The sequence below is a fragment of the Protopterus annectens genome, chromosome 16.part0 (genome assembly GCF_019279795.1).
Source record: "Protopterus annectens isolate FY-2018-M chromosome 16.part0, PAN1.0, whole genome shotgun sequence".
NCBI classification, from domain to species: Eukaryota; Metazoa; Chordata; order Ceratodontiformes; family Protopteridae; genus Protopterus; species Protopterus annectens.
Window position 1 is genome coordinate 788109498 of NC_056750.1, and position 13669 is coordinate 788123166.

Sequence of the window (13669 nt, forward strand, 5' to 3'; positions counted from 1 at the left end):
GTCAATGCTTTTCTTGTCCTTTACGTAAGCTTTTTGATGATCATAGGGTCGTGGTTAAGTTATTTTGGGCAGAACCGAGATGCACTCTAACCCTTTTTTACTTTTTACTTTCTGGGAGTAGGAGTCACAAACAGAGGAAAGTCATAATGTGTATGGGTCAAGTTTTTCTTGCATGAATAATTTATTTCAGAAGCAGAAGATTTTGCAGCTGTTCGTAATCGTGGTACTCATGAGGCAAAATCTTCTGCTTCCAAATAAATGTGTTTCCTCCGGTTGTGAATCCTACTCCTGCCTGCAGTACTGGTAAATCATATAGTCATAGAGACGTCTGGTTTTATGCCATTCCATACCTTGTAGGCAGGTACCAAGTGAACGATTACATAAAAAGTCTGTCATATTAAGCTTTTTCCCAAATACATCCAAGTACAGACTCTCAAGGGAACGGATGTTATAGTTGGCTTGTTTTTATTACAGCCAGCTACTTTGCAGGAGGAAACCCAGATGGGCAGGAAATGTGTTTAGATGATATGATGCCAGACAGCCTAGTGACAGCAGAACACTTGGTCATAATTTGTTAACTGATGTACCACTACATTTTTAAAGTTTTATGAAATTTTTTATTGGAAATACTGTAATTGAGAGGTTTAACCAAGGGTGTTGAAACCTGATCACCTTTTTATTATACAGCAGCCAAACTTATTCTGAGCCTGATCTTAGTAAACTACATAAAACCCTGTTTGACATAGGGGTGCATCCTTACTTTCGAAAAAAGTGGGTTTGGCTAAATAAATGGAAGCTGCTATCTAGCAGAGATAACAGTCTGAATTACTGCTAAATTCTTGGAACTGTTTTTGGTAACCAATAAATGAATACACAGGAGGGCTGAAGAACAGTAAAGTATTGTTATTGTTATCAGTCAATTATTTCCAGGGCACAGTGTTTTGAAGTGACACTCTGACCCCTTATGCAACAGTGGGAAAAGGGGTTATAGATGGATGGATGGAAAAGTGGGGATGAAAGAAACAAAACAGATAAATACATCAAAACACACTATACAAAAAAAGAGAGACATTTACAAATGCAGTAGCTGGAAAGGGCAGTTTAGGAAGTGCCAAGTAGGGCAGTGTCTAGATGGGGGAGGGTATCTGGAGCTGCAGAAGGGTGGTGGGGGTATTTTTGACTCTGCTGCTCTAACGGGGACTCAAAGAGGTGATATAATAAATGGAAGATGTAGATATATGTGCTTATATGTTGGAAAAACATTCAATGGAACGTTAGCTTCTCTCTGTCTCTGTCTTGGCATGTTTCATTGCATTTTGAATGGGGTGACTTCGGTGAATGCCTCATCTTGGTGCACGTATATACCAGGAACTGTTATAGAAGGGTAATTTCAAAGAGAATTATGCTATATACCTTGAAGACAGCACTCAAAAAGTGTGGTTTATTTGTCAAGTATTGAATACTCTTCCTCATGGTGGAAGAGCTGTGTAACTCAGCCTGTTTGACAACTAGAAGAGCTCTACTTGCTCCTTGGTGTACATTGTTTGCTTGTTTTTTTGTTCAGACAGATTGCTGTGGTCACATCTGCCCTATTACCTGTAGATCTCATAAATATTGCAGTATCATCAGCCTGCTTATCTTTTCCTTTTCTGTCTTGAACGAATAAAGGAAAAGCTCTTTGAAATGTAAGCTAAACAGGTCCTTCAACACAGTTCAGACCTTCTAACAAATTAAATCCCTACAAAAATATCTCAGCTGGCTACACTAAAGCATCTGTTGTACAGTCTAACCCATTTGTGTCCCTAAGTATCATGGGCATTTATTAGGAGAGGATATGTCAAGGAAGTTTGTACAAGTTGTGTGGCAGGGTCTGTTACTTTGGACATTATTGTCTGCCTCTGTCTTTCATAAATTTGGGGGATAAACCCAGGGTTAATTTCTGGTTCACATAGGTGTGGAGCCTGTTCCAGAGAAGTGGTAGTCTATTTATACCCCAATCAATATTAAGCCTTTAGAATGGGTAATTGTGGTATTGTGCTTTTTGTGTATATGTCAGAGGTATGCCAGGTGTTCTTTTACTGAGGAACCTCTGTGGATGTTCCACTTGTTGGATATGCCTGGTTAGTTATGTACTAAAGGGGGCATTGTACTCGATAGGTCTGAAGAATGCTGAATACAATGGAACATTTACTTCCTTGGACCTATATGCTTTACCTTTGTTTGTACGTTGCAAAACATAGAATGATTTCCTCACAAGTGTAGAAATGTGATGGTCAAACGCTAGATGAATGTCTGTGTGTGCCCCCAAGTCCCTGACTACTGAGCCAGCGTTTAGGGATGTGGTGTCAATATGACAGTTACAAGGGTTGGATGACTTTCTAGGGGTACTGTTATGTATTTCTTGCCATTTTGTGTTAGTCCCTGGCTCAGATGCCAGTTATTTTTCTGTGTTATCCCTTTATGGAGAGCATTTGTGGCAGTGGTGCTATGGGATTTGGCTTATGGTACTTTGAAGATGGAGAAGCTCAAGTTCATTGTCCTGTTTGACCTGCCATGAGATTTAAAGTCATACACAACCACCTTTAGTCCCTGTCTGTATAGTAGCTGGTCAAACAACTAAAATGTACAGTATACAAAGGAAACATGATTTGACTATTACTTCCTTTATTTCCTGCCAGCACTTGATTCTGCTAGCCGTTTCTGTTTGATTTTGACCTGTGAAATAGTGTGTTACTACTTTCTGGTATATGACATAGCATATCTTCCATTACCTACTTAGGCCACTAATTCTAGCAAAATTCCTTAGAATCAATTTCTTATAGATGTCTCCTGACTTACTTGCTGACTATTTCAAGCATGGAGCTACCATATGTTTGGGCTTTTTTCTTGGCTTTGGCAGTCATTTGTGGAGTTTAGCTGGGAGGAAGGGCTCAATATCTGAATGTTGTACTATTTTACTGAATTACTCAGGTTTTCTCCTTACTGATGATAATGAGTCTGTGTTACATAACAGCTGCACAAGGTAATATAATGAATGCGTATTTTATGTGCAGCAATTATCACCTGTGTCTGAGCATTCATAACTTTGCAGGTCATTAACACAGTGCATTTTCAATATAGCACTGACTCATTACCACTTTTCAGGCAAAACTGATAAGTAGAAGTTGTTATCACATTGATGAATGCACAAGTCAGATTTGGCTTTTTATCCACTTGGAGTCATTGCAATCCACCCCACCACCACTTTCTTTCTGTCATTTGTACAGTGTCAAGCAATGTAACAAACATGGGTGCATGTGGAAGAATATATTTTACATTGTTTACTTTTTGTTGAGTTACTGATTATAGCTTTGCTCTTATTTTACTTTTTTACTTATAAGGCAATGACAATATCCAAAGTCATATGTTGCCTTTATTTATTTGAGACTATCCTGCACTATTGTAGTAAAATATTTCCTGTGCATTTTGAACTGTGAAGTCATTTTGTTGAGTTACTGATTATAGTCTTGTTCTTATTTTACAGTTAAACCTATCTTTGTGGGTGATATCTTTGAGGCATATTTCAGCTGTTAGAGTATTTGCATATCTATTTGGTGAGATACCCATGGTCTAAGGTAGCTGGGGACTCTGCCCCTTAAGGTTGAGGATAGATTGACAATTGAAAACATAAGAAAATTAAGTTATGTACTAGCCGTAATGTTCTACCTGTGTTATCCTTGTCCTGGTAAGCTATCTGACAAGATGTGATACCCTTCATAAGTTTAAGCATGGGTCTGGGAGATGAAGCATTTACAGGTTACCTCTGTCCATTGGACACGTAGGTGCCAAACCAGGGATCTATTTCTGGTTTCGTATCCAATTGTCCAAGTTGCACTTGCATTGGGATTGGGAGGAACTCTGCTTCACATGGGGGGGGGGGGCAGCCTGTTCCATAGATGTAGCAGTCTGTGGGATACATGCCTATCTCTCCAGCTTCATTTTGGTGCATGTTCTTACCAGGAAGTGTTACTGAAGGGTTGTATGGGGACTGATTTTTCATATGTTTGGGCGTTCCTCATAAAACAGACTGAAGTTGCTAAGTAACTAACGTTTCTGTTTCAGATTTCATATTCCTTAGAGAAATAGTAACAGAGATCCTGTTCTATCAAATTTTTAAGTGCATGGCAGCATTGTTTATAGTCTGGCCCTATTTATTTTATGCTTTGTCCAGATTTCTTGCTCTGTGAGGCTGAAGTTTGTGTGTGTCTGAAAGTAAAATGCCCTAACTAGGTTTAGCAGATGAGTAGTAATTTGGTGTGTGTGTGTGTGTGTGTGTGTGTGTGTGTCTGTGTGTGTGTGTGTGTGTATATATATTTATATATATATATATATATATATATATATATATATATATATATATATATATATATATATACACATATACATATACATATATAATATGTGGGTGTGTAATAGGGTTGCCACCCATCCCACTTTGCAAGGGACAGTCCCTCTTTGGGCAGTTGTGTCCTGCAAAAAAATTGTAAAAATGTCAAATGTCCTGAGATTTTAGGACAAACTTATTTCCTATATTTTATGTAATAGTTGCATAAAACAGTTATTCTGTATCTGAAACACTTAAATGCTATAAGAAACAGAATAAGCAACTAAAATGCTACAATTATAAGCTTTTATTTAGGCAAACAAGTGAAGTTCTGTTCTTTGTACTGGCCGTGGGTATGCTTCGCCCTGCAAAATCTGATATTTGCACCAAAAATGTCCCACTTTGGGCATTTGAAAAGGTGGCAACCCTATGTGTATATAGCTGAATACCTTCCATCTTTTCTTTTTATATTTGCAAATGTTCTTGCTCTTTTCGTAGGACTGTTTAGCCCTGTTAATTATTTCTTTTACAGTGCATCTTACTGGCTGTTGCTGATTGTGGTTATATATGCTTCATATCTTTGTGAACTTCTTCAATTCAACATTGTATCATGTAGTAATTTCCTGTATCACACAGTCAATACATAGTTTTTTTGTACATTGCTTTTCATGTGCCTCTGTGAAGGTATATTACATCAGAATGTTGCATACCATTGTGTTTTTCAGGTGTGATTTCATGTGTAAAGCAACACCACCCACAACGAAGATGCCATCTGTTGAGGAGAAAGCAAGCAGCATTTACCTGTTGGGTGAGGAAACAGACTCTGATGGCTGTAGCAGTGGTTCAGACACAGGTATGGACCTTGAACAACCACATAATGCCAACCAAAGTGAGGATGAAGATTATGACACAGAGGATGATATTCCACTCGCATGTCTGCATGACAAAGCCATTGCCTGTGATATGCATGATGCCCCTGTGCCAGCCATTCCTGAAAGACCACTATGATTTGCCAAAGCAGACCTGACCAGTACTTATGACATCGAACATGACAATGAGGATGAGGTGCCACTTGCACTCCTAGGGGGTCACACATGATGGTCACCCAGTGCAGTCAGAGATTGACTCAGATGATGACTTGCCTTTATCTGTGTTCAAGAAAGCACGTGGTATGACTGACACACCTATGAAGTCCTCCACGGTGCATGACACTGTAAGTGCTGACAAGGGTATGGATGTTTCTACAACTGTGCATAACGAAAGTAGTCCAGAGTATGTGGATTGGGATGGAGAAAATCCAGTAGATATGAGTCGAAGTAGCTCCTTGTCAGGCAATGATATGGTTGTGCCTCAGCAGGGAACGTCTGTTAGTAGTTTACTAACAACTGCATGCAGTGCAGTTGGCACTGACAGTGAGAGAGCACCATCTCTGAACCCTACAGCACTTCCCATTCCCAACTGTTCCAGATGACCCAGTAAGGTACGCTGAGCATGCCCACCATGTATGATCACGTGGGAAAAACACCTTCAAACAGTGCACATTGAGGACTTTGTGGGGCCAGTAGACCCAGTACACAACTTGGGCTCAGATAGCACAGAGATGGACTTCCTGAATTTGATGTTCCCAGAGGAGCTGTACACCCTTATTGCCAATGAAACCAATTGCTATGCTGCACAAAGGACTTTGTGGGGCCAGTAGACCCAGTACACAACTTGGGCTCAGATAGCACAGAGATGGACTGCCTGAATTTGATGTTCCCAGAGGAGCTGTACACCCTTATTGCCAATGAAACCAATTGCTATGCTGCACAGAGGCAGGCTGCAGCAGGCACAATCGATACGCAGTGGAGTCTTGTTTTTCCAAGAGACATACACACATTTCTAGGTGTCAGAATATACATGTCTATTGTACATGTTCCTGAATACAGGTAGTACTGGGAAATGCACCATGTACATGGTCGCTTCCCAGTAGCAGAGTACATGACCCGAGACAGGTTTGAAAAAAATTCAGCAGTATTTCTACTGCAAAGATAACATCCTGAGCCTAACACATGGCTCTGTGGGTCATGACAAACTACATGTATGGCCAGTACTGGATACAGTACTTCATGCATGCAAGACACAGTACAGTGTGCATCATGAGGTGGCTGTAGACAAAGCCATGGTCAGCTTCCGTGGACGCTTGACATTTAGACAGATTATGCCTGTTAAGCCAGAGAGGTATGGCATTAAGGTGTGAGTGTTGGCAGACTCTATACACTGGAAAAGTGGAGCAGAATATAGAGGTCAGACTGGCACACCAAGTTGTGGTTGACTTAACTAGGGGACTGATTGGCAAGAAGCATCACATTTACTTTGATAACTTCTTTGCCTCTGTTCTGCTGGTACAGCAATTGCTGCAAGATGGTCTATACTGTTGTGGAACCATGCACACTAATAGATCAGTATGGCCTCTAACATTCAACAGACAGGCCATTGGTAAAGCACGGCAAGGCTACTACAAGCAATTGCAGAGTAGATCACTGCTAGCTACTGAATGGAAGGATAGCAATTATATTATGTAATTAATGTTTAATTTACTGTTTGTGTAAGTCTTCTATGTGAAGCTTTTCTCCCCAGGCCTCTACTGAAAATGGACATATATCCAGCTAGACTAGCCTGGTCAACAAATGTAAAATAAAATAAATAAATAAATAAATAGCAACCCAGTATTCCTCTTGTCAACTAAATGTAACCCAACCTTGTCAGTCTCCAGCACACACAGGAGAAAGCGTGATGGAAGCAAGGCATTGGTGCAATGTCCATTAGTTGTAAATATGCACAACACTTACATGAATGGGGTGGACTGAGCAGATCAGCTCAGGACACAGTATCCCACTGTCAGAAAGGCCCACAAATGGTGGCTATACTTGTTCTGGGTTTTATGGGATGTGGCCTTAGTTGATGCTTTCATTATATTCCATGAAAGCAATAGAAACCAGCAACTGTCATGCTCTGGGCGTGCTATTCCAGCAACACAGTTACAGTTTCGAATGGACCTAGGCTTGCATCTACGTGCAAGTTACACCAAGGGGAAAAGATGCACTGAGATTACTGTCCCAGTGGCTGTGATCCAATTTAAGCATGGCTCACACTTTCCAGTGAAATGGCGTAAATCAAAATGCAAAAACTGTGACAGCAAGGGTAAATGTGCTGAGCCGTCATGAGGGTGCCCGACTTGCAAGGTCAACTTGTTTGTCGAATGCTTTGGCGAGTACCATGCCCATAAATTTCTAGTGGGTTACTGACATCGGGAAAGGCACATTATGCGATGCACAAGACAAATCAAGATCTGTATGCATATGGAAAATGGGACATTGGAGTGTGGTGCTAAATACTGTGTGCGTCACTGGGTGTCACACCTAAACATCATGCATGGTTTCAAGGGTGCCACTTTGATGGCGTTTTTGTGATGTACACTTTCACTCTCCCTCCATTGACTCCTTTGTGCCAACTGCTGTTGTGTTGGTGGATGCATCATGGGGGGCATACCCAGCCACCATGGATCGTATGATCCACCTGGATTGCAGTTGGGAACTTGGAGACTCTTCAGCTCAGTCCCATAGTGCAGCTGTCCTAGGTAAGCATGGCATCGGGGGTGCCAGGACACATGCAAAAAGACAAAACCTGGGTCAGTCTTGGTCTTTTCACATGTTGTCTTGGTGTAGCTCTCCACTCAGTCTCCCTCCCTTCAGGTGTAGTAAATGTATGTAGGTCAGGGCAAGAGAGTTTACATTAGCACCCCCTTTCAGTCCTTATGGCCATTGCCGAAAGGACACATGTAAATGGAAAAGACAGAGGTAAGGCAGAGTGCTGGCATTGCATGCAATCTGGAGTTATTGCTGCTTCCAGCAGTCTGAGTGGGTAGCCAGCACCGGTATGGGACACGTCAGACACCCACGAGCTGAAGCCCCATGCCTGTCCTTGGCATATTAGTGGAGTGACGGTCCTTACCCTGCTTTTTTTGTTTACATGTGCCCTTTCTGTACCCCTTTGTCAGTCATTATGTGTAATTTGGTGTTTTCACGGGTGGTAGGTATGTACCTCTGCAGCATCATCACCACTTATGTACCTTATGAAAAGAATAATGCCCGTGTGGATAGGAGTGAAGATTTGGATGGTCTAACCAGGTAATGCATTATGATATACATATATATGTAGTCTTCCAATACATCTGTCAAACATCAATAGTAATCTGTTTGCATTTTCTTTCCTGTGCAGGTTCGTTCACTTTCTGACACTGACATGGCTTCACGAGCAGGAGAACAAGTGAGAGTGTGGGTATGTGGCCATTCCTACATTCACTAGGCTGCCAGCCATGCCTCCATAACTGAAAACTACTACAGCTTGAGCTTCCCCACATCCAGTGTGAAGGTATACTGGATTGCAAGAAAAGGTATGCATTGGAGTGGAATACTGCAGTTGTTGGAAGAGAAGTGTTCCATCTACCCTGAGCCCAACATTGGAAGGAATGATGTGATCAGTCAACCACTGGGAAGGCTACGATTTCAAATCAGAGCAATTTTTGAGCACCTTAAGTTGTGGTGGCCACGTTGTCATTTTGTGTGGTCTGACATAATTCCTCGCCAGATATGGAAAACAGCAAACAGTCAATGGGCAGCGCACAAGGCCAGACATTTACAGAATGGGTTCATGCATGGCTTGATGCACAGGGTTGGTGGATCTACAATCTGCCATGACAACATCACCACAGAAGATGTTCACCTGTTCAGAAGGGATAGCGTTCACCTAACTGAGGAAGACATTGCGTTGTTCTTGACTGACCTCCACAGTGGTGTGAGGAGAGCTATGTAGGATTGGTAACATGCAGCTTGTAAGAAGAATGGAAAACACACATGACCAAGTAGGACCAGTATGGTAAGTAAAACTCTATAATGAATTGTGTTGTGTAATATATATTTTTCTGAGTTTGGCAAGTAACTGTGGGAAGGAGCTGGTGAACATGCTGAGAAAGAACAACTTTTTCAGGAGAGTACTACCATGTACAATCGAATATGTCAGTAACCATCCTGCAATACTTTTTTTTCTTCTTCTTCTTTTATCAGGCATGTGTAGAGTTTAGATGACAGGAAGGGCTTAGTAAGGGAGAACTTGATCCCTTAGGTCCATTGTTGAATAGGCACATGTAAAAAGAAAAGGCATAAGTAAGGGAGACTGCTGACACTGAAGGAGGTTTTATGACTGTAGTGGTATCAGCTGTCTGAGTGGGTAGCCAGCACAGGTATTGGACAGATCAGATGGGCTTGCCTGCCACTGAAGTCCCATGCCTATCCTGGGTTCACTAGTGGAGTGGTGGTCCTTACCTTGCTTTTTCTCTTTACATGTACCCATTCAGCAGTATGTTGACTACACCATGAATGTGTACATTTGCAGTGATATCTGTCTAAATGGTAAAACAACTGGGTCTGAATGTTGTACACATGTACAAATATCCGTTTGTTTCATATTTTGGTAAATAACTTTGCTAAGTAATGCCTCATTTTGAAGACAGTATTGATAGTTCCAATATGGTAAAATAGCTGTGCCTGTATGTTGTAAACATGTACAGATATCAAAGTTTGTTTTGGACATAGGTTATGGAAATTATGATTTTTTTCATATTTTGGTAAATAACTTTGCAAGGAAGCATCTGAATGTGCTAAGTAATACCTCATTTTGAATACAGTATTGATAGTTCCAACATGGTAAAAGTACTGTACCTGTATGTTGTACACATGTACAGATATCAAAGTTATTTTCAAACTTACGTTATGGAAATTATGATTTCTTTAATATTTTGGTAAATAACTTTGCAGGGGAGCATCTGAATGTGCTAAGTAATACCTCATTTTGAAGACAGTATGCATAGTTCTAACATGGTAAAAGAACTGTGCCTGTATGTTATACACATGTACAGATATCAAAGTTTGTTTTGGACTTAGATTATGGAAATTATTATTTTTTTCATATTTTGGTAAATAACTTGCAAGGGAGCAGGTCAGTGTGTGAAGTAATACCTCATTTTCAAGACAGTGTTAATCCTTACACCATGGTAAAATAACTGTGTCTATGCACTGTACATATGTAGAGATATCACAGTTTGTTTAGTCTTGTAGGATTATGAAAATTATACATTTCCAATACTTCTCATTATTATGCTCATATCTTTGCAAGGGAGCATGTTGATGACATAAATGATGCCTCATTTTGAAGCTGACATTGAGACACACAACTTCTACACTGATATGTAGCCTCTGTCTGTTACAGGTGATGAGATATTATGCTTTGTTTATTTATCAATTGTGAGAAATATTATATTAATCATATTTATGTGAATAACTCCATAAAGGAGTATCACACAGTAATGGTTAATATATCATTTTAAAGCTGACATTCATACAAACAAATTAAATACAAATTGTGTGTGTCTACATGGTACATTGAACAAGATATCGTGCTTTGCTTTTCCAAAAAGGTAAAAAAATATGCACAATATCAGCATTGCTTGCCAAATATTTAATAATGACTTTGATAGGCACTATCAACATTTACACTGTTAGAAAGGTCAGTGTCTGGTGAACAACTTTTGCATTTATATTTTTAGTCTAGCTCTTATAGTTAAAGAGTTATGAACATTTGCACCCCATCCCCCTACATCCAACACAATCATGCTACTACCTAATATAATAACAATCCTAACCTGCATAGTTCTAGCTCACATTACATCCTACCAAGGCTCCACAGTCACATGCCCCAACAACTTCCACTGTACCCTCTCAACACCCTCCCTCAAACATTTACACTATAACTACACAACCCCTGCCACCAAAACCATCCTCTCAATACACACACTCCATTACCAAACACCTAACACACTCTCAAATAAAATATCCCTAAGATACCATAAGCATTTTACTATGTATATAAAACATATCCTAAATACCCTTTATAAACTAGCCCTTGCTTGAGGCATCCATCCAAACCCTGGTCCTCCCAAATCCAATGCAACCACAAACCCTAGTCCAAGCAACCCCCCCCCACAACTCAACTCCTAGCCAACAAGAAAACAACAGACCTACTTATAATGTCCCTAAACATCAGAAGCATATGCAATAAAATCCAAGAACTACACGCCAGCATAAGCATATATTCCCCAGATATTCTCTTCCTAACTGAAACCTGGTTCAAACCTCACATCAAAATTGAGGAAATACTTCCACCTGAATACAACATCCTTCGCATAGACAGATTGTCCAAAAAAGGAGGTGGTGTGGCACTGATATTTAAACACCACCTCAATATTCAACTCCTGAACTCATCTGCCCCTCACCACAACAATGAAGAAATATTTTATGCCAATCTCAAACTAAACCCAAACAAAGCAATCAATATCACAGGATGCTATTTCCCACCAGGGCAAAATATCACACTCCTAGAAAATCTCCTGAGCTAGGCTACTCTAGCTCTACCCCAGGAAACCATAATTCTTGGTGACTTTAACATCAACTGGCTATCCTGTAATAACAGTCTCCCAACCATTCACCTTAATCTCCATGGGTTCACTCAACTCATTCAATCCCCTACCCGAATCAACAAAAACCATAACAATCATACCTTACTTGACTGGATCCTAGTCAACAAAGCCCCTCACTCTTACCTAGCAGGCTGCTTACCTGACAGTCTTAGTGACCACCCCCCACTTTCCTAATTCAGCAACACACAAACAGTCTGAAGCCCATTATCTACAGACAAATACGGAACAAGTCCAACTTCAACCCCAACTCCTTCAACTCCTCCCTGCAAAAAATTAACTGGTAACCACTAAAATACCTCAACCTAGATGAGGCTGTCCACTTCTTCAACAGTACCTTCCTCTCCATCCTAAACACCCATGCTCCTGTAAGAAATGCCAACAAAGTCAGATCCAGGCATGCCCCATGGTTACAAAAGACCACCAGAACCCTAATGAAATCCAGAGATAAGGCCTGGTAGCACTGGCGACTAACAAAAAAAAACTCAGATAGGCAATCATTCTTTGAACTGTGCAATAAAGCCAAAAAGCATATACAATTAGACAAATCCCTCTACTATAAGTCCCCCCTAAACTCTACCAACCACAACCCTAAGCAATTCTGGTCCACTATTAATAATATCGTCCACCCAGGGAAGGTTGATACCCCCCAGTCATCCATTACCCCCTCCTCCAGCAGTATTGCTGAATCCTTCAACAAACACTTCACTGAAACTATAACATCTCTAAACAAACAACACTTCCTTACAACAGCCCCCACCAACTCCTAACCCTAAACCCCCCACTCCTCTTTTCTTCTTCACCTCAGTACCTACCTCCAACATAAAAAGACTATTGTCAAAACATAAACCTACCAAACTCACAGCTGACAATCTCCCCTCTGAATACTTGAAAATTGCATCTGATACACTAGCCTACCCAATTTCAATTCTAATCAACTGTTCCATAACAGAAGGCTATGTTCCTTCGATATGGAAAATATCCCACATCATTCCCCTCCACAAAGGCACCCCCTCCACTGACCTCTCCAATTACTGCCCCATTGCTATCCTCTCCCCTCTTTCCAAGTTACTTGAAAAATGTATCAACACCCAGGTCTCCAACTACCTCCTAGCTAATAATCTCCTCTCCAAAACCCAACATGGTTTCAGGCCATATCACAGCACTACCTCTGCTCTACTCTCCTTCACCAACACTATACTTCCATCACAGAAACAATGGCCCCTTCTCTACTGCCGTATTTCTAGATCTCTCAAAGGCCTTTGACATGGTATCTCATGAGCTACTACTCTCTACTCTCCCCAACCTCTCCTTCTCCCAACCAGCCTGCAACTGGTTCCACAGCTATCTACGCAGATGTCAGCAATCAGTAATCTGGGACAATAACACATCACCTCGCCTCCCAGTTACTCTCAGAGTTCCCCAAGGGTCTATCCTTGGCCCTCTGCTATTCTCACTTTTCACTAACAACCTACATACTGCCACCACACAAGCATCTCTTATACAGTACGCAGATGACTCTACTCTCATCTGCTCTGCCCCCACTCTACCAGAATTACAACAAATCACACAGGAATCATTCTCTTCTGTAGAAAGCTGGCTATCCAATGCTTGGCTCCTACTCAACCCAAGTAAGACAAAACTCCTGTTCCAACCTTCCAAAGCCACCCAAACCCCCCCCCCCACTTCAACAATCTTGCCAAAGACAATACCGTCATCTGTCCATCAGAACACAC